This window comes from Heterodontus francisci, chromosome 28, assembly GCF_036365525.1.
Source record: "Heterodontus francisci isolate sHetFra1 chromosome 28, sHetFra1.hap1, whole genome shotgun sequence".
In the NCBI taxonomy this organism is placed as follows: domain Eukaryota; kingdom Metazoa; phylum Chordata; class Chondrichthyes; order Heterodontiformes; family Heterodontidae; genus Heterodontus; species Heterodontus francisci.
Genome location: NC_090398.1, coordinates 29517376 through 29543795, shown reverse-complemented (window position 1 = coordinate 29543795; position 26420 = coordinate 29517376).

The following is a 26420-nucleotide window of genomic DNA, read 5'->3' as shown; positions in this document are numbered from 1 at the left end:
AAATCGGCCGTGTAGTTGATAGTGAAGTTGATAGCAGTGCACTCCAGAATGATATCAATGGTTTGGTTGAGTGGGGGAAAAGTGGCAAATGGAATTCAGTGCGGAGAAGTGTAGAGTAATGAATTTGGGAGAGCAAAAAAGCAAGGGCACAAACAAAGACGGGAGGTTATTGAAAGGGGCAGCACATGTGAGAGGCTTTGGAGTGCATGTCCACAGGTCCCTGAAGGTACCAGGACAGGTAGATAGAGTGGTGAAGAAGGCATATGGGATGCTCTCATTTATTGGCTGGATTGTATCCGAGGTTAAAAGCAGGGATGTAATGTTATAATTGTATAAAACTCTGGTTATGCCATAGCTGCAGTCTTGCATACAGTTCTGACCATCACATCACAGAAAAGAAATAATTCCTCTGGAGACACTACAAAGGAGATTTACAAGAATGTTGCCTGGGTTTGAAAGTTGCAGAGATTAGGAAAGTCTGCATCAGCTAGGTTTGTTTTCCTGAACAGAGGAAGCCGAGGGGTTACTTAATTGAGGTGTAAAAATTGTGATGGGTCTGGATGAAGCAGATAGAAAGGACCTGTTTCGCCTAGCAGAGAGGTCAGTTACCGGGGGCACAGATTTAAGAAGATTTAAGAAGTTACTCCTCTGCACCTCCTTCTGCTGTGATCTCACTTTACATTTCTCCCCCACACCACTTTGCCATTTTCTGTTTAAATGCTTGGGGCCAGACCCATATTGCTCCCTATGTTTCAGCTCTTGTAATGCTGAGTCTCATTATTCAATGCACGTCACACCAGTGGTCCACCACTTACTCCATTGAATAAAGACAGGGAAAACTGATGTGTTGAAGCAGGATGGAGAAACGACATCTTCTGAAGTTGATTGATGAAAAATACCAACTGCAGTGTTGGTGCCTTTACAGATAAATGAAAAAATGATCGTTGATGATTGTAACTGGACATATCCTACCATTTGGCATCACTTATTCTTTTGTTTTTCTTTTTAACAGTCTTGAAAATGTGCTGTCAGGAAACGAATGGCGGCTGCAGGACAGTCCTGGTCTTCAGAGGTCACAGAATGATTACAGTGCAGAAGGAGGCTATTCGGCCCATCGTGCTCGCACTGGCTCTCTGGCAGAGCACCACTCTCAGTTCCTTTCCCCTGCCTTCTCCCCATAACCCTGCACATTCTTCCTTTTTATATAACTGTCTCATTCCCTTCTCAAAGTTTGAATTGAACCTGCCTCCATCATGTTCTCATGCAGCGCATTCCAGACCTTACCCACTCACTGCTTGAAAATGTTTTTCCTCATGTTACTTTTGCTTCTCCACCAAATACTTTAAATCTGTGCCCTATCTTTATTGATCCTTTCACAAGTTGGCACAGTTTCTCACTATTTACTCTGTCCAAACACCTCATGATTTTAATACCTCTATCAAATCACCTCTCAGCCTTGTCTTCTCCAAGGGAAACAGTCCTAACTTCTCCAATCTATCTTCATAACTGAAATTCCTCACCGCTGGAACCATTCTCGTGAATCTTTTCTGTACTCTCTCCGATACCCTCATGTCTTTCCTCAAGTGTGGTGCCCTGAAATTGGATGCAACACTCTAGCTGAGGCCGAATTAGTGTCTTGTCCAAGTTCAACATAACTTTCTTGCGCTTGTACGTTATGCCGCGGTTAATAAAGTCCAAGATATTGTATACTGTATTACCAGTTCTCTCAACCTGTCCTGCCACCTTCAATGACTTATGCACACGACACCCATGACCTCTGCTCCTTAATTCCCTTCAGAATTGAACCCTCCATTCTATATTGTTCCCCCATGTTCTTCCTATCGAATAGAATCACTTAAGATTTCTCTGCATTGAACTTCATCTGCCACCTGTTTGCCCATTCCACCAACTTGGAAGTTCTACACTATCCTCCTCACGGTTCACAATGCTTGCAAGTTTCGTATCATTTTCAAACGTTTAGACTGTCTTCTTCATACCAAGGTCTATGTCATTAATACAGATCAGGAAAAGCAAGTGTCCCAACACTGATTCCTGGGGAACTCCACTAAAAAACCTTCCTCCAGCCCGAAAAAAAAAACATCCGTTAATCACTACTCTTTGTTTCCTCCTTTCTCATTGGACTAACAACGTGCAGTTGTAGATTTTTTTCCTGAACACACTCTAGGAATTCTTGCCCGTCAATGCCCTTTGCACGACTATTATCCATGTTGCTATCGTCCCTTGTATTCCATGAGTGACAGGTTTGATCAGAAGTCTGTTGTCTCGCATTGTACCAAACACCTTTTCAAAGTCCATGTACATAACATTAACTGCATTACCCTCACCCACCCTCTCTGTTAACTCCTCAAAAAACACCAACAATTTATGACCTTCCCTCAAGAAATACAAGCTGTTTTTTCCTGAATTAACTCACATTTGCTAGTGTGACTGTTGATTTTGTTCTGAATTATTTTTTTTCTGGAAGATTTCCCACCACACATGATAAACTGAATGGCCTGGGGTTACTGGGATTAACTTTATACAATTTTTTGAACAAGATTGTAACTTTTGGAATGTGACAGTCCTCTGGCACTACTCCTGAACCTAAGGAAGACTGAAAAATTATGGCCAGTGCCTCTGCGTTTTCCACCCTCCGTTTCCTTAGTATCCTTGGATGTATCTCATCTGACCCTGGTGCTTTATACACTTTAAGTACTTCACATTTCCCTACATTGAACTTCATTTGCCGCCTGCCCATCCATTCCACCAACTTGTCTATGTCCTTTTGAAGCTCTACACAAACAAATACTGCTTCTTGATCACTTCTAAATCCCTCTAGTGTCTGCCTTACCGCCTCTTTCAATTATTCTTCGGTTGCATTTTCTTCCTTGGCAAAGACAGATGCCAAGTACTCATGTAATATCTCAGCTATGCCCTCTGCTTCCATGTATAAATCCCCTTTCTGGTCCCTAATCGGCCCCACTCCTCCTTTTACTATCCTTTTACAATTTATATACCTATATAAGACGTTGGGATTTCCTTTTCTGCTGGCTGCTAGTCTCTTTTCATGCTCTCTCTCTCTCTGCTTCTCTTATTTGCCTTTTCACTTCCCCTCTGGACCTTCTGTATTCAGCCTGATTCTCAGTAGTATTTTCTACCTGGCATCTGTCATAAGCACTCTATTTATTCTTTATCTTAATCTCTGCCTCTTTTGTCATCCTCTTTGGTGCTCTGGATTTGTTTGCCTTATTTTTCTCTTTCGAGGGAACACACCTTGACTGTGCCCAAACTAGCTCTTCTTTGAATATTGTTCATCTACCAGTTTTCCTGCCAGCCTTTGACTCCAATTTATTCACCCCAGCTGTATTCTTATTCCATTGAAGTTAGCCTTCCCCCAGTTAATTATTCTTACTCTGGATTGCTCTTTGTTCTTTTACATAGTCAACCTAAACTTTAAGATACAATGATCACTATCCCCTAAATGCTCTGCTGCTAATACTTGATCCACTTGGCTCACCTCATTCCCAACAACGAGGTCCAGCAGTGCCTCCTTTCTCATTGGACTAGCAGCGTACTGTTGTAGAATTTTTTCCTGAACACACTCGTAAATCTTGCCCATCACTGCCCTTTACACGGCAATTGTCCAAATCTATGTTTGGATAATTAAAGTGCCCCATTATAACTACCCTATAATTTTTCACCTCTCTGTAATTTCCTTGTAAACCTGTTCCTCCCTGTCCTTTCCACTAGCTGGTTGCCTATAGACAACACTAAGCAATGCAACCATAACTTTTTTGTACCTTAGCTTTAGCCAAATTGATTCTGTCCTCGACCCCTCTGGGACATCGTTTCTCTTCAGCACTGCAATGCTATCCTTAATCAATCTCGCGCCCTCCAACCCCCCGCCCCCCCCCCCATTTTTCCTTTCCTATCTTTCCAAAACATATTCTAGCCAGGTCTCAATTAAGGCCACGACATCATAGTTCCACATGGCAATCTGCACCTGTACCTCACCAGTCTTATTAACCACACTAGGTGCATTCATATACATACATATCCTCCGATGATCTTAAAAAAATCCAGAGGAGGAGAGTGGACTGTTACCTGGGTTTGATGTAACACACCCTAAATACTCTAGTCGCAACAAATTGACCTAACAACTTGCACTGCTGCTTGTGGAAAAGAGTTCAAAAATTCATGCACCCTTTCTGAATAGACATGTTTCCTAACCTCCCTTCCACCTATGGCTGATCCCCTCTCTCCTGCCTTAATAACCCTTCTCAACGCACATTTCTGACTGGCATAACTCCACTGACTATTCTTTCTCACTCCTACTTGCTGCCAGGTAACGTTCCTGACCGGTAAAGTGTTCTGAAATATCTCTCCAATTTGTGGCCCGCTGTGCTAATGAAATTAATCATGGATGTCCAGTGGGATAGAAGTTTCTGATTGACCCCTTACCCTCCTCATCCTAGTGGAAGCCTTAACAATCAGGTATTTTCCCAGAGGAAGAAAAGAACCACTGCAGGCTGAGAGATACTGTTCATCAGTCCTTTAACTTCTCACAGTTGGTTAGATAAGGGACTCTACCAGGAATAAAACAGAACTCTGATTATGCTTAAATTCACTATATTAGTAATTAACATTTTTGATTCAATTGTTTTCATATTAAATTGCACTTTCCTACCCTTTCATTTATCCTATTTACATGAACTAAACTCACTCACAGTGCCAGCTGCCAACTTCAGCTCTAGCCTCTGGTAACTACAATGAATGAATTGCAACCAGGAACTCAAACATCTATCCACGTGTCATCACAAAGGGAGCCAGGACCCACTCGCAACATAGCCAGCACAAGACCCGCCCACTCACCGGAATGCAGGGTCACTTTGCCATGTTCTGCTCCTGGTGCAGTCTCACTGGAGGGCAGTTTGTCGGATTAGCACAATTGAGTGCTGACCTTGGCCCCTATACCAATGCAGGAAGCACTGTCTCCCAAAAATCGTCCTCCCCTTGTTGCATTGGGCCAAAGAAATGGCAACTATTTTGAAGCTGGATGTAGCAAAGCGATGTTCAGCAGCTGATGGAGGAAAAATGTCCAAGAACAACATTGGTGCCCACAGAAATAGATGAGTAAGATAACGTTGATGGTTGTGGCTGCAAATGTTGTCCCACTTTGGCATCACTCTCCTCTCTAGTACAGTCCTGCATCGGTGATGTCAAGGAATAAATGGCATTTAAAGGACGGGCCTGGTCATAATGTGAGCTGAAATAAAACAATTTAAGAAACCAAAGGGAGACCATCTCTAAGTTTGATGTCACAAACCCGTTACGTTACATCATCAAATAGAGGAAATGTATGCTGTCAGCGGGAGTATACAGGACTCATCTCTAGAGGATGCTAAATGACCTACAGATTTAGGATCAGCTTCTGTAATTGGAATGTTTTGGACTCTTGGGCTGATCTCAATCAGTGTGTGGATTGATCCTGATTTCAGGACAATGAAGGGTACATGTATTACTTGGTGACCTAATTTGCCACTGGCAAACTGAAACCTAAAAGCAAAATGCTTTCCCCAAAGATCTATCTCCATCATTGTAATTAATTTTTGGGGGAGGTGGTGGGACATTCAATACTGTACGGCGGAAAGATCATCGACCTTAAATATTAAATCTGTTTTTCTCTCCACAAATTCTGTGAGGCGTGTGGAGTATTTACATGATTTACAGTATTCCGGTATGTTAATTCCCTCTTAGCCTTTTCTCTTTGAGGCGAGAAATCCAAGTTCTCCAGCCCTCCACATATTTTAAGACCTTCATCACTGGCGCCATTCCAGTAATTTTCTTCTGCACCTCCTCTAAGGCCTTCACATCCTTCCTAAAGAGTAATGTCCAGAATTTAATACAGTATTCAAGCTGAGGCCTAACCAGTATTTTATAAGTGCTAACCATAATCTCCTTGGTTTTGTACTCGATTCCTCTGTTAGTAAAGGCAAGGATCCTATATGTTTTGTAACAGCCTTGCTAAGGTGTCCTGCAATCTTTTAGTATGCATATACCCCTGCAGTCTCCGGCTCTGTAATACTTTTAAAGCTGTACCATTTTGATCATATTGTCTCCCCTCAAAATTTCTACCAAAATGCATTACTTCACACACCTTTATATTAAATTTCATCTGTCATGTGTCTGGCATTTCACCAGTGTCTTTGTTCTCTTAAAGTCTGTTCATATCCTCCTCACTGCTTGAATGCCAAGAATGGAATCAGTACAGCCCAAATCCACTGATCACTGCAAATGACGTAACAAGCGAGAAGCATGTGGCCGTCAGGATGTGCCAGTGATAGCTGCTCATTGCAAGAGAGTTAATACTACAAGTCCAACCCCATTGGTCAGTGTAAATTAACTAGCTCTTCTAGATTCATATAGGCAAAAGGATTGGCAAGAATGATTGTTCATTACACCAATAGCAACTTTCATTTCTGTAGCGCCTTAATCTTAAAGTAAACTTAAAGTAAAATGCCCAAGGCACTTCAGATGAGTATAAACATGCAGGGAGGGAAACTGAGCCAAAGAAAGTGACATGAGATCAGTTGACCAAAAGATTGGACAAAGCCACAGGTTTTAAGGAGAATTTACCAAAGGACAATGTGGTAGAACGGTTTAGGGAGGAAATTTCAGAGGTTGCAGAATGGACAGATGAAGGTCAAGCTTCCAATGGCGGGGCGAAGAAATTTTCGCAAGCACAAGAGACCAGACTTCTCTGAAGTGTATTGGACTGCGTAATGTCAAAGAGGTCGGCAGGGGCTATGCCATGCAGGGATTTGAACACGAGGATGGAGTTTTGAAACTATGCGTTGCTGGACTGAGAGTCAATGCAGTGCAATGAGTGCAGGAGTGATGCGTGAAAGGGACTTCATGCCAGTTACTTTATAAGCAGCAAAGTTTTGGGGAATGTCATGTCCAGTAAAGATATCATATTGCTACATTTAAGATACGAAATGTATTCGAGGTGGACTCTTTTACAAATGACTTTACATTTTGAAAAATGTGGGGCAATGCTGCAAAAATAGCCGGTTAAGATCAGCTGACCTGGCCTGTGTATTCAAACATTGCCTTACTTTCTGTTAAGAAAAAAAAGATACATTCTGGGCTAAGAGGTGTCCACAACACCATTCCTGAAACATCAAGGGACATTCCTGAATTGAATGAATTCTTCTGAATCACAAAAGATGCGAAGTTGCCACATCATAACTGAATTTCACTCAAGCGCACATTAATGGATGGCCATGGATTTCCACATCCTGGTGCATTGTGTGGTCACACACGGGAGAGGGCCATGTATCTCCTAACAGAAGCTAATGTGAGAGGATTTACCTTAAAAGGTAGTTCTCTGGAGAGGGAGAGGGGATATCACAGCAACATCACAGAAGGCAGTCGTGCCAGAGGGCTGTGAAATAATAAAACCAAAACAAGGAAGAAGCCCTGCTGTGAATTCTATACCTTAAATGGGTGCAGCAGAGAACTGAAAGTAACCCATCACCTTCAAGATATTCAAAGGAAAAGAAAGTCTATATAACGATAAACTAATTCCACTGGTTGGAGATTCCAAAACTAGGGGACATAGTCTAAAAAATAGGACCAGGCCGTTCAGGAGAGATGTTAGGAAGCACTTCTTCACGCAAAGAATGGTTTAGGTTTGGAACTCGCTCCCAGAAACAGCAGTTGAAGCTAGAACACTTTTTAATTTTAAATCCGAGATATTAAGGGGTATGGCAGAGAAGCTAAATGATTAATTTGAGTCTGTCTTCACTGGGAAAGATACAAGAAATCTCCCAGAATTAGAGAGCCAAGAGGTTGGTGGAATGAGGAATTGAAGGAAATTAGTGTTAGTAAGAAGTTTATATTGGAGAAACTAATGCGGCTGAAGGTTAATAAGTCCGTAGGACCTAAGATTCTACATCCCAGAGTGTTGAAACGGGTAGCTATGGAGATGGTGGATGCATTGGTGATCATCTTCCAAAATTCTATATATTCTCGAGCGGTTACTGCAGATTGGGAGGTCGCAAATGCCACCCCACTATTTAAGAAGGGAGGGAGAGAGAAAGCAGGGATTTACAGACCTGTTAGCCTTACATCAGTCATTGGAAAAATGTTGGAACCTAGTCCAAATGATGTGATAAATGGACACTTGGATAATAATGATTTGATTGCGCATAGTCAACATGGATTTATGAATGGCATATCATGTTTGACGAATCTGTTGGAGTTTTTTGAGGATGTTACTAACAGAATTGATAAAGGGGAGTCGGTGGACGTGGTACACTTGGACTTTCGGAAGGCCTATGGTAAAGCCTCCCACAAGAGATTGGTCAGCAAAATTAAAGCAGGTGTGATAGGAGGTAACATATGGCATGGATTAAGGATTGGGTTAGCAGGCAGAAAGCAGAGAGTCAGAATAAAATGGTCATTGTCGCATTGGAAGGCTGTGACGAGTGGGATACCTCAGGGATCAGTGCTTGGGCCCCAGCCTGTTCATAATAAATATCAATGATTTGGATGTGGGGCTTAAATGTAATATTTCCAAGCTCACGGATGACACAAAATTAAGTGGGAATGTGTGTTGTGAGGAGGATGCAAAGTGGCTTCAAAGTTATTTGAATAGACTTGGTGAGTGGGCAGGAACTTGGCAGATTGAATATAATGTGGCAAAATGTGAGGTTATCCACATTAGTAGGAGGAATAGATGTGTAGAGTATTTCTTAAATAGCAAGAGATTAGAAAGTGTAGATGTACAAAGGGACTTGGGTGTCCTTGTCAATAAGTCACTGAAAGCTAAATGCAGGTTCAACAAGCAATTGGGAAGGCGAATGGTATGTTAGCCTTTATCGCAAGAGGATTTAAGTACAGGAGTAGTGAAGTCTTGCTTCAATTGTATAGAACCTTGATTGGACCACACCTGGAGTTCTGTGTGCAGTTTTGGTTCCCCTACCTTAGGAAGGATATTATTGTTATCGAGGGAGTGCAACGAAGATTCACCAGACTTGTTCTCGGGATGGCGGGACTGTCCTATGAAGAGAGATTCAGGAAACTGGGCTATTGTTCTCGAGAGGTTCGAAGAATGAGAGGTGATCTCATTGAAATGAACATAATACTTAAAGGGATAGACAGGGTAGATGCAGCTAAAATGTTTCCCCTGGTGGGCGTCTAGAACCAGGGGACATACTTTCAAAATAAGGGGGAAACCACTTAAGACAGAGATGAGAAGAAAATTGCTTGACTCAGAAAGTTGTGAATCTTTGGAATTCTCTACCCCAGAGGACAGTGGAAGTTCAGTCATTGAGTATCTTTAAAGCAGAGATTGACAGATTTCTAAATACAAATGACATAAGGGGATATGAGGATAGTGTGAGAAAAGGGCATTGAGGTGGATGATCAGCCATGATCATGTTGAATGATTGGGCAGGCTCGATGGACCAAATGGCTTACTTCTGCTCTTATGTTCCTGTGTTCCTATGTTCCCATGTTCCGAAGGTGGATTGGAAGATTATGGCCAATACCTCCATAATTTCCACCCTTACCTCCCTCAATATCCTTGGATGCATCTGATCCTGTCCAGGTGACTCATCAACCTTAGGTGCAGCTAGGCTATCTCAAACTTCGTCTGCATCAATTTTCAGCCCATCCAATGTCTCAAATCTCACTTAGGAACTAGACATCTGAAGATAAGGTCACCAATGCTGTAGTGAAGCAAATCTGTGGTTTAGAAGATGGCAGAATCTGATGAAAGCAGAGTTTCTGCAGCGTTTTGGGATGCAGTAGGTTACAGCGATTGAAGGGGGCTATCCATGGATAGATCTGAACACAGGAAATGTAAATTGAGTTTTTTTGCTGGACCAGGAGCTAATATAGGTGAACCAGGACACGGGTGATGCAGGAATGGGCCTTTGTGCGCGTTACAATATGGGCAGCAGAGTTTGAGTTGGAGCTTAGAGAGAGTGCTTAATGGAGAAAACGGTCAGCAGAGTATTGGAATAGTCCTGTCCGGAGGTTACAGAAACCTCAATGTAACCCAAAAATCCCTGTATGTTGGACCCTCCCACTCGACAGTATGAGTCAAACCTCACAATGGCGGATCATGGATTGAAACTCGACCAGGAAAATACCTTTCAGAGAAAGATTGGAAAACATCTGTCAATGGAGCTATTAAGAAAATGAACAGACACCGAGTGAAGTGTCAGAAGGAGTGGTGCTGAGATTCTTCTTATTTTCATGTATTGTAATGCGCTGAACGACAGGCAAGGGATATTTTTAGGAGTAAGGACATAGTAGTTGACAAATAAGGTCTAACGTTAAATCCAGAGTGAGAAAGGCTGGGAACATGTATTGAATAAGGGTGACAATATTGAGCAGTTCAACGGGATTTAAGTTTTAAGATTTAAGTTTCTCACAATATTGTCAAAGGCATTGTAAGTGAGTATGACATGATTACATGATCTGTCTGCACTGCTCTGTGCATTATTGTAGTTTAACGTTTATGTCTGTGGGTTCTGAATACCTGCGTAGAATTTTTCACAATTTCACTTTTGCCACAGGCTGAACAGAAATACCGGGCCTGCCTGTGAAGGAAAAGGAACCTTTTAAAACTGTGTTTTTCAGTTCTATCGAGTTCCATCTGGGTCCATGTTGATCATTCGAGAGCCTTGACCTGCTGAGGAGAAAGCAAGGGGACGGATGGCTTATGACCACCACCCCCTGCAGTGCCCTGGTCGGCCTGTGCCCTAATGTTCAGCAGGTTTCCAAGTGTCAGCTTTAACATTCTTACCCTCGTATTCAATGACAAGGCCCAGAGCTCCAGTGCTGTCTATTTACATGGTTCAGCCGAACATCGCCCACCCACCACAATACCCTCTCCCACATTTCTCTATTAAGCAAACGGCAATGATGCAGATATAGTTTCACATATTGACCTTCTGAGATGCTCGCCGCTATTGAGAACCGGAGTGGAAATGATATTTCCGGCGTCGATATATGCACCAAAAACAAAACTTGTGGTGCATCTCAATAGGTTTCAGAGGAGCGTACGATCCTGATCCCACCAGTCCAACCGTGGTAGGGAGCAGTACTGTGTGAATTTGAACTAATTGTCCACAGCGTGCACAGATTTTTATGAGCCTTGTGTTAGAGCTGTTATTAGCTGGTGTAAAGCCTTTTGGGGAGCGGATCGAACAATTAACTTTACAATGAGCAGAAGGATCTCAGCGAAGATTCAGAGGCACAGAAGTTAATAAAGTGTCCACGTCAGATCTCAACCATAGCCTAGTGATTTGCATGCTTTCAGTGAAAGTACTCGATGCTTCAGAATATTTCACAGAATGAAAACTAATTGAGCACTTAAAATTACAAATTAAAATACAAAATTATTTGTTACCAGCAACTTAAAGATCTTGTAAAACATGTATGATGGTTTCAATAACCATGCACTTTAGGAGTGTTTTTCTTTAGAGCAATACCAATTTAGCACATAGGAATATATGTAACTATTTTCTTTCTGTCAGTGGTGAATGCACTGTTCAGAACTTTTTTTCTCTTCTTTCATGGTATGTGAGCGACACTGGCAAAGCCAGCATTGCTTGCCCATCCATAATTGCCCTTGAGAATTTGGTGGTGAGTTGCCTTCTTGAACCTCTGTAGTACATTAGTGTCGCTAGTGGAGGGATGAGGTTCCAGATTTTTTACGAAGTTGCAGTGATGGAAAGGAGATATAGTTCCAAGACAGGATGGTGTGGGACTTGGAGGGGAGCTTGTATATGTCTGGTGCCCTTATCTTTCTAGGTGGCAGATGCCGTGGGTTTGGAAGTTGCTGTCAAAGGAGGCTTGTCGAGTTGCCTCAGGGTACCTTGCACATGGTACTCATTACTGTCACTGTGCACCGGTGTGAGTGAAAGTTTAAGGTGGTGGATCTGATCAAGCAGCCTGCTTTGTCCTTTTTTTCTGTCCAGTTTTGGAGTGTTGGCTCTGCACCCATCCAGGCAAGTGGTGTATGTTCCATCACACTACTGACTTATGCCTTGTAGATGGTGGATAGGTTTTGGGGAGTCACAAGTTGAGTTACTCATTGCACAATTCCCAGTCTCTGCTCAAGTAGCAACAATATTTATATGGTTTTTCCCGTTAAGTTTCCCGTCAATGGTAACTCACAGGATGTAGATAGTGATGCCATTTAATGCCAAGAGGAGATGGCGAGATTCTCTTTTCTTGTTGATCGCTATTGACTGGCAATTGCGTGGGCTGAATGTTACTTTACACTTGTCAGCCCAAGCCTCAATGTTGTCCAAGTCTTGCAGCATGTAGATGGACTGCTGCAGTATCGGAGGGGTTGGTAATGGTACTGTGCAATCAACAGCGAACATCCCTACTTCAGATTTTATGATGGACCGAAGGTTATTGATGAAGCTGCTGAAGTAGGTTGGGCTTAGGAGAATAGCCTGAGGAAATCCTGCAGTGATGTCCTGGGACTTAGACATTTGCACTCCAACAAATATAGTCATTTTTTCTTTGTGCAAGGTATGACTCTAACCAGTGGAAAGTTTCACCCCCGATTCCCTTTGACTTGAATTTTGCTCAGGTTCCTTGCCTACATAAGTATGGGCAGTGGGGAGAGTTAGCTGAAATATATTGGGAAACTACATTAAATGATATAATGGTAGACAGCAATGTCTAGTATGTGAAGAATGAATGCACACCTTGTTGCAAATATGCATTATTTTAAGGCATAAAGACCACAAAGAAAAACATGGTCATCTGTGGGTAGCAAGAAGAGTTAAAGACAATATTATATCAGAGAAAGAGGCTGATGACTTTGCCAAAAAGAGTAGTAGGTCTGAGCAATAAGCGGAGACAATAGAGTTAGGAAACGGAGATCATGTTTGGCAACTCTTGGAGTTTGTTTTTTGAACTTGCAGTCCGTCAGATGGATACTGTAGGCGGAGTATATTTTCTTCTTAAAAAATCATTTGATAAGGTGCCACACGAAAGGTTATGAGGCAAAATTATGACTCGTGGAATTGTGGGGTAATATATTAAAATACATTGAGAATTATCTAATGCACAGTAAAGAGAGAGTGGAATAAATTGGACTTTATGGGACAGATTGCAACTAGCCAGATACCACACGATCAGGACTAGTGCCCAGCTATTTACAGTCTATACTAATAACCTAGATTATAGGACTGAGTGTAACATATCCAAATTTACTAATGATAAAAAGATAGTTGGCACAGTAAGTGGTGAGCAGGATAACAAAAGGCTGCAAAGGTATGTCGACAGATTGTGTGAGTGGGCAAGAACATGGCAGTTGAAATTCCGTGTAGTGAACTGTGAAGTTCTCACTTTCTTTGGAAAAATGAGAAGGAAAAATATTTTATAAGGGTGAGTGACTGGGAAGTCTTTACAGACTGAGTGACACGAGTGTCCTTGTACATAAATCACAGAAATGTAACATGGAGTAACAGCAAGCAAAGAAGAAGGTAAATGGAATTTTAGCTTTTGTTGCAATGAATTGGAGTATAACAGTAAGTATGTCTTACTACAATTATGCAAGGCATTGGTGAAGCCACATCTGGAGTGCAATGTACAGGTAAGTCTCCTTACTTATAGAAGAAATTACTTCCCCTACATTGAAGGCAACTAAGTTGCAAGAGATTGGATCCTGCGATTAGGGGATGGTCCTATGTGTTCTATTCCAGAAAGTCAGTTGATGAAGGATAGAACCTGAGAAAATCTTTGCAGACTTCTACATTTATTTACACAATTACACATTAGAGACATACACATCCTAACCCCCAAATCCAGTCTGTGTCTATTGATAGGGAGTTCAAGTGAATCCTCAGTTAATGCCTACCACCTACATAAAATTAAACACAATATTCATACAATTAACATTATGAAAAGAGACTGAGTAGACTAGGCCTGTGCACCCTGTGGATTATAAGAACGAGAGGTTATGGAGACTCTAGAATATAGGAAACAGTAGCAGAATAAGGCATCGGCCATTTAGGGCTGAGATGATGAGAAATGTCTTCATTCAAACACTAGTCAATCTTTGGAATGCTCTAACCCAGAGAGTTGGGATCCTCAGGTGTTGAGTCTATTCAAGAGAGAGTTCGATAGATTATTGGGTATGGATGGAATTAAGAGACATAGAGATAGTCCAGGAAGGTGGAGTTGAGGTACAAGATCACTATAATATTGTTGAATGGTGAAAACGACCTACTCCAACTCACATTGTTCATTTAAAATTGAATTGCTCTGTGCAGCTTTTTCCCAAGTGCACAGCCGCTCTAAATGTTTCAGAACAGCTTTGCACAGGTATTATTTATGACAGAACAAGGCATGTGTCCTACTGTTTAGGCTACGACGCAGCCAAGCAGATTGTTGGAATATTACCAGCTTTCATTTCTTATGTTTTGATGTTACACACAATCTGTTCTCACTGGGCCCGTTCTCCCCAGGTTACAGTGCACTCAGTTTGAAATGTGTTTTTCTATTCCGTAAAATGTTGGTTGCTTGAGACTTCCACATTCTCACTCATGTAGATGAACTGTGCCATTGTCTGAAAACTACAGAATAACCTTCTCAAATCCCATCATCGGGCCATCCTCTGTGTTAAGATCCGATTCAGTCATTCTCTGGTGATGGTAACCCAGATTGCCCTCTGTATTCTGACCCAGTTCAGCTTATGCTGTGTGTTCTTTTTATCCAGGACCATCCTTGTTTTATGGCCCTGTTCAGTCCATTCCCCTACAGGTTATCTCCTCAGGCAGCCGTTTATATTGTGGCCCTGATCAGTCCATTCCTTGTGTTGTGGAGAAACGTAGAAACAGAAAGATTTAAGATAAAGAAGGAGGACATTCAGCCCATTGGATACGTACTACCAGCAAAGAGCTACGCAGTTTAAACAAAACTCCTAGCTCTTGATCCTTAACCCTATTGGTTACAGCACCTGAACAGCGTATCCAAGTTGTTTTGAAAAGGTGTGTGATGGTTTCTGCATCAAAAATCTACTCAACAATAACGTGCACAACAATGCTCTGTTTGGTTCAGCCAAAACCAGTCATCTCCAAACCTCATTACAGCTGTGGTGCAAACATAGCACAAGAGCTTAATTCCTGATGTGAGGTCAGTGTGACTACGCTTTGACCTCAAGGCAATGGTTACCTGCGTGTAACATCAAGAATATGCTGTAACGTTTAAGTCAATGGGAATTGGGGAAAACCCTCCACTGCCTGCAGTCGAACCTAGCACAACGCAAGATAGTTGGGGTTGTTGGAGGCCAATTATTTTACCCTAGTGCACCGCTGCAGGAATGTGTCAGAAGTGGAGTAGTTCGAAATGATTGCAGTTCATATCCGCATAAAGAGAAAACCTGGACAACATTTTGGCTTACACTGAAAAGTGACAAGTAAAAGTGCCAAAAATGTACTCGGCAATGACCATTTTCAGAGTGACAGTCTAACTGTCTGCTTTTGAAATTCAATGAAATTACCAAAATTATTTGGGAGAATGATTCTGCGGATGAAGAACTTCTGTTATGCGGATATGTTGGAGAAGTTGGCCTTGTTCTCCTTAGAAAGCAGCAGATGAATAGCGGATATGATAAAGGTGTTCCAAACCATGAGGGCTCTGGACAGAGTAGATAGGGAGAAACTGTTCCTATTGGCCGAGGTATCCAGAACCAGAGGACACCGATTAATAGTGATTGACAAAAGAACCAGAGGCGATATGAGAAAAAAGATTTTTGCTCAGCAGGTGATTAGGATCAAGAATGCTCTGCCTGAGAGTGGATGCCTTCAGAAAATTGGAAAAATATTAGGGCTACAGGGAAAGGGTCGGGGAGTAGGACTGGGTGAGTTGCAGTTGCAGAGAGCCAGCACAGACATGAAGGGCCAAACGACCTCTTCTGTGTTTTAAATATTCTATGATTCTATGATACCATTGTGGAATTCACAAGCATCAACATCCTTCGGGGTTGCTATTGGCGAGAAACTTAACTGCAGCTGCCAAATTATGGGATACTGTCCACTTCCCCGGATGATTGCAGTACCAATTGCACTCAATAAGCTCAGCACCATTAAGGAAAAGGTCGCCCATTTGATTGTCACCCTATTCACCATCTTAAACCCACAATTACCATCACCAGCCTTCTGTGACTTTAGTACGTACCATTAACAAGAACACAACAGCATATCAATAAAGTTCCTTCAACAACAAGACTTAACCCCGCCACCTGTAATGCCTAGAAGTACAAATTCGGCCAGCGCATGGGAACAATACCACTTCCATATTTCCTTCCAACCCACACACCTTTCATTCACTGTCATTGGGACACAATCCTGGCGCTCCCTTCCTAATAGAATTATGAATGTACCTTCGCAAATGGACGGCAGCCATTCAAGAAGGTAGCTCAGAACCACCTTCTCACGGACAAATAGGAATGGACAACAAAAGCTGGGGGGTTCCAGCCACCTCCATTACCCGTGAATGAATAAAAAATCTCACCAGTTTATAATTGCTGGTTTTCATTGCTGTTGTGATATGCTAATTGTCCGGACAACTTTTCTTTAAGTAACACTTCCCATTTGTGTTTTGCTACTCAATTGCTAGATAAATCGTTTTATATGTGTTAATGCCTATTAAGCTCCTGTGTGCCCAACTTTAACTTTCATTCTGATTTATGACCATTTAGTTTGTTTAGTGCATGATGTACGGTTTAGATTCATCTATAGCATTTGTAAGAAATTCTCTCACATAGGAGCTGGAGGATAACTTAATCGATGATTAATAAATTGCAATCTTTCTGATCCGAACTGGGTTGAATACAACAGAGATTGTGAACGGTGTCAAACATCATTCATCCCTCCACCTACAATGGGAGGTAGGCACCCCACTCAACCTTCTCCCATAAATCCCAGACAATTCCTTAATCAGGAGTTAACAGAGGGAATGTAGGATGCATCTGATTTTTCAGCTGTTATCTTTCAGGATACCAAAACTCAGCTTTCTTAAAACAGGATCTCAACAATATAGGATAATACTTCGTTTCACAGCATAAGATATTCCATTCCCCTAATGCTGTGTATGGGCCTGGTAAATATAATATAACGAGAGTTGTTCTATTTGAACTTCAGTAAAGCGCAACTAACTGAACTGTCGGGTCATTTTTTTTGATTCATTGAAGTAGAGACAAGCACCACAGATTATCGCATTACAAACTGTTAGGATAAAATGGCACATTTCGAGAACAACGCTGAGTATTAGAATTATTATTTTTTTCTTCTATACTGAAGTGTATGTCGTGACAGGAATATTCCATTTCTAATTTAACATTTTGTAGATCGTTATGGTTAAACTCCTTGTCACAGTGATGAATTTGAGAAAAGACTTTGTCCATCTCCTCATCATCTTAAAACCGGCATTCATCTGAGGGAATCCTATTCTTTGAAGACATGAAGAGCAATTTCGTAAAATTTCTTCAAAACTGGAATTGTGACTTTCAGGAATATCTGCAAACTATGAGTAATTATGGAATGTAGTGGGAAATCTTGCACTGCACTGAGAGGTCATTACATATTGAAAGTAGACTATTGACAAATGGCAACCTGGAAGGTAAAGGTGGCTATTGAAGCTCTGGCATCTTCTTGTTAACAGATTGTTAAATATGTTTTATTGATGAGAATCTCAATGGGTATATGAAGATATCTGAGAAAAAAATTGACAATATGCCGCATAGGTAACTTATGAAATCATTGATATATTCTTGGCCTCCTCCTGAAGTCCCCAGCATCACAGATGCCAGTCTTCAGCCAATTCCAATCACCCCGCGTGATATCAAGAAACAACTGAAGGCACTGGATATTGCAAAGGATATGGGTCCTGACAACATTCCTGCATTTCTACTGAAGTCCTGTGTGCTCGAACTTGCTGCTCCCCTAGCCAAGCTGTTCCAGTACAGCACAGTACTGGCATTGACCTGGCAATGTAGAAAATTGTCCCGGTATGTCCTGTACACAAAAAGCAGGACAAGTCCAATCCGGCCAATTACCACCCCATCAGCCTACTCTCAATCATCAGTAAAGTGATGAAAGGTGTCGTCAACAGTGCTATCAAGCGGCAGTTGCTTAGCAATGACCTGCTCAGTGGCGCTCAGTTCGGGTTCTGCTAGGGTCACTCAGCTCCTGACCTCATTACAGCCTTGGTTCAAACATGGACAAAAGGGCTGATCTCAAGAAGTGAAGACAGAGTGACTACCCTTGACATCAAGGCAACATTTGATCGAGTACGGCATCAAGGAGCCCGAGCAAAACTGGTCAATTGGAATCGGGGGGAAACTCACCGCTGGTTGGAGTCATATCTAGCTCAAAGGAAGATGGTTGTGGTTGTTGGCGGTCAATCATCTGAGCTCCAGAACATCACTGTAGGAGTTCCTCAGGGTAGTATCCGAGGCTCAACCATCTTCAGCTGCTTCATCAATGCCCTTTCTTCAATCATAAGGTCAGAAGTGGGGATGTTTGCTGTTGATTGCACAATGTTCAGCACCATTCGTGACTCCTCAGATACTGAAGCAGTCCGTGTAGAAATGCAGCAAGACCTGGACAATATTAAGGCTTGGGCTGATAAGTGGCAAGTAACATTCGCGCCACACAAGTGCTTGGCAATGACCATCTCCAACAAGAGAGAATCTAACCATTTCCCCTTGACATTCAATAGCATTGGGATCACTGAATCCCCCACTATCAACATCCTGGGGGTTACCATTGACCAGAAACTGAACTGGAGCAGCCACATATCTAACTTGGCGACAAGAGCAGGTCAGTGGCCAGGAATCCTGTCTCGAGTAACTTACCTCCTGACTCCCCAAACCCTATCCTCAATCTACAAGGCACAAGTAAGGAGTGTGATGGAATACCCTCCACTTGCCTGGATGGGTGTAGCTCCAACAACTCCCTTCCCTACAGCACCGCGGATGTACCTACACCACATGGACTGCAGTGGTTCAAGAAGACAGCTCACTGCCTCCCTCTCAAGGGCAATTATAGATGGGCAATAACTATTGGCCTAGCCAGCGACGCCAACATCCCTTGAACGAATAAAGGTAAAAGTATTCTGGGTGGGATTTCGTCGTTGGATGCTGTCTTTCTGTACTGGGTTCTTGGATTACAGAATTGTCCTCTTGCCACAGACACTTATTTTCTCTGCTTCAAATGCACATATATTTCCCATTAATTATTTTCTGAAGCAAAACATTCCATTCTCCCGCAACCTTTGCCTAAAGAAGTTTCTGCTAATTGCGCTGCTCATTCCCTTTGTGACCATGTTTAATTGATCATCTTTACCGCTGACAAACCAACTTGGCAGAATACGCGACCTCTTCATTTCACCAAAACTGTTCATAATACTTAAACTCTGTATTAAATTTTGTCTTAGTATTCTGTCCTGCAGTGCATATCGATGCAATGTCCTGTTTCTCGTCATCAGTACGGTTTTGATCCCCGGAATCATCCTATTGTATCTACACTATTTGCTCTCTGTATTTAATGGCCTTTCCAAAATGAGAGACCGAAGTTTTACCTGGTAGTCTAACGGCGACCTTAGCAGTTTTTTGAAAAGGATTATCAACATTTGTTCACTCTTGTAATCTTTTCCAACATTGTTGTTTTGTTTCTTGTGGACTTTGCACCAGGAAAGCCTTTTTTCTGGGAAATGAGTATTTGTTTCCTTAAAGCTTGCTGTTCATCCACGCCCTGCAGTTCCTTTGCATTGAGAATCTGCTCCTATTCGTCGGCCTTCCTGGCAGACTGAAGCGAGATGAGAGATGAAAAGTTTCTAACTGATTCAGACTCCCTGATATTTACAAAGAACAAAGAACAGTACAGCACAGGAACAGGCCATTCGGCCCTCCAAGCCTGCGCCGATCTTGATGCCTGCCTAAACTAAAACCTTCTCCACTTCCAGGGCCCATATCCCTCTACTCTCTTCCTATTCATGTATTTGTCAAGATGTCTGTTAAACGTCGCTATTGTATTTGCTTCAACCACCTCCCCTGGCAGCAAGTTCCAGGCACTCACCACCCTCTGTGTAAAAAACTTGCCGAGCACATCACCTCTAAACTTTGCCCCTCGCACCTTAAACCTATGTCCCCTACTAACTGACTCTTCCACCCTGGGAAAAAGCTATTAACTATCCACTCTGTCCATGCCACTCATAACTTTGTAAACAGCTATCATGTCGCCCCTCCACCTCCGTCGTTCCAGTGAAAACATTCCGAGTTTTTCCAACCTCTCCTCATAACTAATGCCCTCCAGACCAGGCAACATCCTCTGTACCCTCTCCAACGCCTCCACGTCCTTCTGGTAGTGTGCCGACCAGAATTGCATGCAATATTCTAGTGTGGCCTAACTAAGGTTCTGTACAGCTGCAACATGACTTGCCAATTTTTATACTCTGTGCCCCGACCGATGAAGGCAAGCATGCCGTATGCCTTCTTGACTACCTTATCCACCTGCGTTGCCACTTTCAGTGACATGTGGACCTGTACGCCCAGATCTCTCTGTCTGTGAATACTCCTAAGGGTTCTGCCATTTACTGTATACCTCCGACCTGCATTAATCCTTCCAAAATGCATTACCTCACATTTGTCCGGCTTGAACTCCATTTGCTATTTTCCACCCAAGTCTCCAACCGATCTATATCCTGCTCTATCCTCTGACAATCCTCATCATTATCCGCAACTCTACCAACCTTTGTGTCATCTGCAAACTTACTAATCAGACCAGCTACATTTTCCTCCAAATCATTTATATATTCTACAAACAGCAAAGGACCCAGCACTGATCCCTGCGGAACAACACTAGTCACATCCCTCCATTCAGAAAAACACCTATACACTGATACCCTCTGTCTTCTGTGATCGAGCCAGTTCTGTATCCATCTTGCGAGCTCACCTCTGATCCCGTGTGACTTCATCTTTTGTATCAGTCTGCCATGCGGGACCTTGTCAAAGGCTTTACTAAAGTCCATATAAATAACATCCACTGCCCTTCCTTCATCAATCATCTTCGTCACTTCCTCAAAAAACTCAAACAAATTAGTAAGACACGACCTCCCCTTCACAAAGCCGTGCTGTCTCTCGCTAATAAGTTCGTTGGTTTCCAAATAAGAGTAAATCCTGTCCTGAATAATCCTCTCTAATAGTTTCCCTACCACTGACGTAAGGCTCACCAGCCTATAATTTCCTGGATTATCCTTGCCACCCTTCTTAAACAAAAGAACAACATTGGGTATTCTCCAGTCCTCTGAGATTATTCAATTATTATTTGGAATAATGTGCAAATGTATAATAAGCCGATAATTACCAAAGATACTTTCCGACAGTCTGCAGAAGTTCTGCTGAATACCAAATATTTAATATCAGTTTGACATTTTTTGATATTCTGACAAGCGTTTTTCCAGGTAACTTTCTTCGAATCTTATGACAAATTATTCAGTATCACATTTCTATAGTATTCGCTTTCGGAAACTGATTTGAGACAGAATAGCAATAATATTGTTCATGATGCTGTTACCGACTGCATAACAAAACAGCAGGTTCTCCCTATGATGAGTGAGAGACACCAGTCAGTGTACAATCGACATTTCAATTCAGTATCTGGGGAAAGAGTGGTGAAACGTCACATTGATCTGTGTCGAGTTCTGACAGATTCCTCCATTTGAAAACTTATTAAGTGATGAGATCCCGGTTCCACTTGTCAATGAGAAATGATATCTGACAGTCAGACCCACACTTGCAATATTCACACCAGGCTTCCCGGAATGTTACCAATGTGAACGATTGCAGGACCTTTGTTTCCACACCGAATGAAGTTTTATTGATGAAATAAACTGGCGCACACAATCCCAGTATCTCGAGGTGGTTCCCTCGCTTCACCACAAACATGATGCTACTGCCGAAACCGATCACTGTTATCTTTGAAATGTGAATTTGAAATGTACTGAATTTACAGGAATAAGTTATGTTTACTCAATGAACGAATGTAATGCTGACATCGAACGTGTGATATAAAATGAAAGAACTGTGCGCACAAGAGCTAATCTACTTTTCACATTACCGAAAAGAAGGACGCTAGACGATGGGAATAATGTTGAACTTGACCTTCCGATTTGAATAAGCTTTCTTTAAGATTATCTGCATTTTCTAATTAATCTCAGGATCACTGCCCAGGGAGATTTCAACATATTCTTCAGCTCTTCCCTGAATTTTCTCTGAGTCGCTACATAAATACATGGATGTTGAATACAACTCAAAAACTTAAGGCAAGTTCTGGTTTGATAGGCGATATATCCAGGGGCTGTGCATTCACCTCGGTAATAAATGGTGTTGGTCAGTCTGGTCGACACGAAACTCATGGCAGCTTTGAACCACAACAGTATAAAACTGCCCGATACAGTAAACAATAAAATAATGGATTTCCTTCGGTTCTCCATTTCTGAATCACTGCGATTCTCACTCCTGTTACCCCGGAGTTTCCTGCGGGTTCTATTGGCCACTAAAATACGTCCAATGGTTGAACAATTAAATGAGACAATTAAAGTAAAAGGAAGCCAAATAACCCAGGTGCTGTGAAACCAGACCCACGCTGTACCGAGTGGTGAGGAAAAAAAATCCACGCTTGACCGACAGCCCCACTGCACTTTGTTAATTATTGCTGAGGTTCGTATATAAATAAAAAACAAATGTTCTTCAAAAAACTCAAGAAACAGAACACTGTTATAACCACGCCTGCAGTTCTTTCGGTGCAATATCTTGCTTTAAACTTCTGGAAGCAGACAGCTACAGAACGGTCAAATGTGAAGGAGACTGTGAACCAAACAGACAAATCAAAGTTGACATTACCTATGTATATAACAATCTTGCACACGGTAGTGTAAGACAGGAATGAAAGTGGAAACTGATAGATGAAAATACGTCCCACTATTACATTGATGAATATAATCAGGAGATCTGCTGTTGCCATGGCCACCATATAAACATTTGGACAGATCGCACTTTCTTCTGGAGAGAATTATAATTGTCACCAAGTTCACTGTAAGAAAGAGAGATGAGATAAATCATGTTTTAGTGGCTATTTGAAATGTATTTGGCAATATCTCTTGATAGCATTTTACTCCATTCAGTCTGATTATCTTGGATTAGCTGTGGAGCCATTTCCTTGGAAACCTGACCGTATATTTTAATAAGCTGCTGTAGAGCACACTGTGCAAGGGTGACACTTGAGTGTTTGTACAGGACCTTGAAAGAACATTGTAACATCAGTAAAGCTATCATATTAAGGGAAACAGCAAGTGTGGACACCCAGTTCAAAATTAGTTGCAGTAAGCAGCGACTGTGTAATGCTAACACTAGGGAAACACTTTTTCTTATTCTACCTGTTGTATAAACAGCAAGATTGTCAACACAAATTACAAATAAATAGTTTATAATGGCTCACCAGGGACACCCACGGCTGCGACAATCGGATAGTAAATGTCCTTCATCACCAGAATAGCTGGTTTCCACATTTTAACTAAGAATAGATGAATCCTGTATGAGTTGAAAGACTGGTGCACGTCTGAGTGAATGTGAGAGACCCTACATTTATACAGACATTTATCCTCCAAGGAGTTAATCAGCTTTAATCATAATTAGCATTGGTTGTAGTCATTTAACAAATAGATGTAGTAAGTAATATTTTTCTTGGCAACTCAGAATTCGTGAAATGGTTAATGCTAAGATAGTTTTAAAAACACAAAATTAAAATCCAAGGTTAATACATGAATGTGGATCCGATTCCCACAGGATCAGCCAACGTAATTCTCTTACCATGAATCGACCTGACACTGCCCTTCTGTCCAACATTGATTCAAAACCTGACGATCAGGCAGCAGAAGAAATCCTGCAATATTGTGATGAAAATAGTCCTTCAGCAACACTGGTGATTTTAGTCTTCTGAGACTAATGGGACCAGTACATGTATACAGAGATTTGTATGCGTATCCCTGCTGGAGTTACACCATATTCACACTGGCGGTGGTCATATTCCTCCAGTACTTGTGGTACCCTACAGTTATGCAAGAGGTGAGCAGGATATCACTGTAATAGTGGGATAACATAATTTACTCCAGAGGTGACCAGGTTCCTCTGAGACTAAAAGCACTTACGATTACAGTAAATGTGTCCATCTTCCTCTGTATTCGTGGCACCTATACTTAGAGGAGATGGGATCATCCTGCTCCAGTACTAGTGGTTCCCGACACTTGCATTAAAGGTAATAGCCCTTTTCTGATACTTCTGATTCCCTTTATTTACTCCAGACATGGCCACTGGTACTAACCCGACACTTACGTGAGATAAAACAATACTCCTCTGGTACTTGTGCTCAGCTATAATTGCAATGGCGGTAACAGCACCCCTTGGCGACTAATGGTTCCCTGCACTTTCATTAGAACAAAAGAACATAGGAAATAAGAGCTTTCAATGATGGCGCTCCACAATCCTGTGGGGTACAGAATTCCAACGATTCACAACCCTGTGAGTGAAGAAATGTTCTGCTTCAATGAGATCAGTTTACACAGTCTGTCATCATAGGACAACACACTCATCCCAGGAACCAATCTAGTGAACCATCACTGTAGTGCTCACAAGGCGAGAATATTCTCCCTTAGATATGGAGACCAAAGCTGCACAAAGTACTCCAGGTGTTGTCTCACCAAAGCCCTGTACAATTGTAGCAAAGCATCTTTATTATAGTGCTCCAATCCCCTTGCAGTAAAGGCCAAACATGCCACTTGCCTTCTTAATTGCTTGCTGGTCCTGCATACTTTTTTTTGCATTCCTTGTACGAGTATAGCCACGTCCGTCTGAACATCAAAATTTAGCTGTTTCTCACCTTTTAAAAATCAGCTTTTTTTCTTATTACCAAAGAGAATAACCTCACACTTCCCTACATTATACTCCATCTGTCACCAGGTTGCCCTTTTACTTAACCAGTCTTTATCTCTTTGCAGTCTCGTTGTGTCTTCCTTACAAATGAAAGGTGAATCTGTTACTCCAGTACAAGTGCAGCAACCATAATTACACTGGAGGTGATCGTGCTTCTCTGTACAAGTGACACTCTACACTTACACTGAAAAGGTTTTCCTGCAGTATGAGTGGTAGACCCGCACATGAAGTAGAGGCGATCATGCTGCTCCAGTACAAGTGGTGATCTAAACTCACACAGTAGAGGCACCATTCTTCCTTCAGTACTAGTGGTAATCCAACATTTACAACTAGAGGTAAAAATGTTCCTCTCGTACTGGTGGAATACAGTAGAGATATTTATGCTGCTTCAGTACTAGTGGTATCCTACAATTACACTAACGATGACAGTTTTTCTCTGGTAGGAGTGGTAAACTGAACGTTTATTGGAGAAGATAGGGCCCAACTTCTGTTACTAGTGGTGTCACATCAACTGCACTAGATGTGACCATGCTGTTCTGGTGCTAACAATTCTCATACACATAAACTAGGTGTGGCCGTACGACTGGTGTCTCTACATTTCCACTGGCTGTGAGCGAGGCCCTAAGTTACTAGTGGCTCCCCCCACATGTAGCATAACTGACTGTGTTCCTCCATAACTTGTGGTTCCCCTACAAAAACACTACATGTGATGGTATTACTCTGATGCAAGTGGTATCGTAGACATGCACTATATGTGACTGTATTCCTGTGATAACAGTAGTTGCCTGCACATGCATTATTTGCAACCATACCCTTCTGGTATTAATGGTACCCTACAAATACACTATGTATGACCATATTCCTCTGGTGCTAGTGATGCCCTACACATACACTACATGTAACTGTGTTCTTGGAGTACTAGTGTTGCCTACAGTTATGTTAGAGATGACAATGTTCTCTCTTTCCGGCAGATGCTTCTATTCCTTTTCTAACCCCCGTTGTGTTGATCTGACTGTGACCAAACTACTACAATACTGCTGATGACCAGTTTTGTCGCTCCGTTGTTGTACTTGTTGATGGAACACAAGTATGTCAAATTTTTGAGCACTATTGATACGCTCACCACTGGATATAGAGCTATGCCTCAGCCTCTGCAATGCGGACACTAATCTTGCAGCTCCACTGTAATACCCCTCAGAAAATCTTTGTAATCCTTTGCTATCTACTATTGTCGATCCTTGAATGATCCCTTTCCCAATGTAGATTAAATATGAGTTCACCTCAATGGCTCCGAATCAGAATACCCAAAAGATACTGAATGAATAAATTACTATGTTGTTGCTAAATCTTCAAAGAAGTCAGTCTATCATGCACTACCGATTGTTTA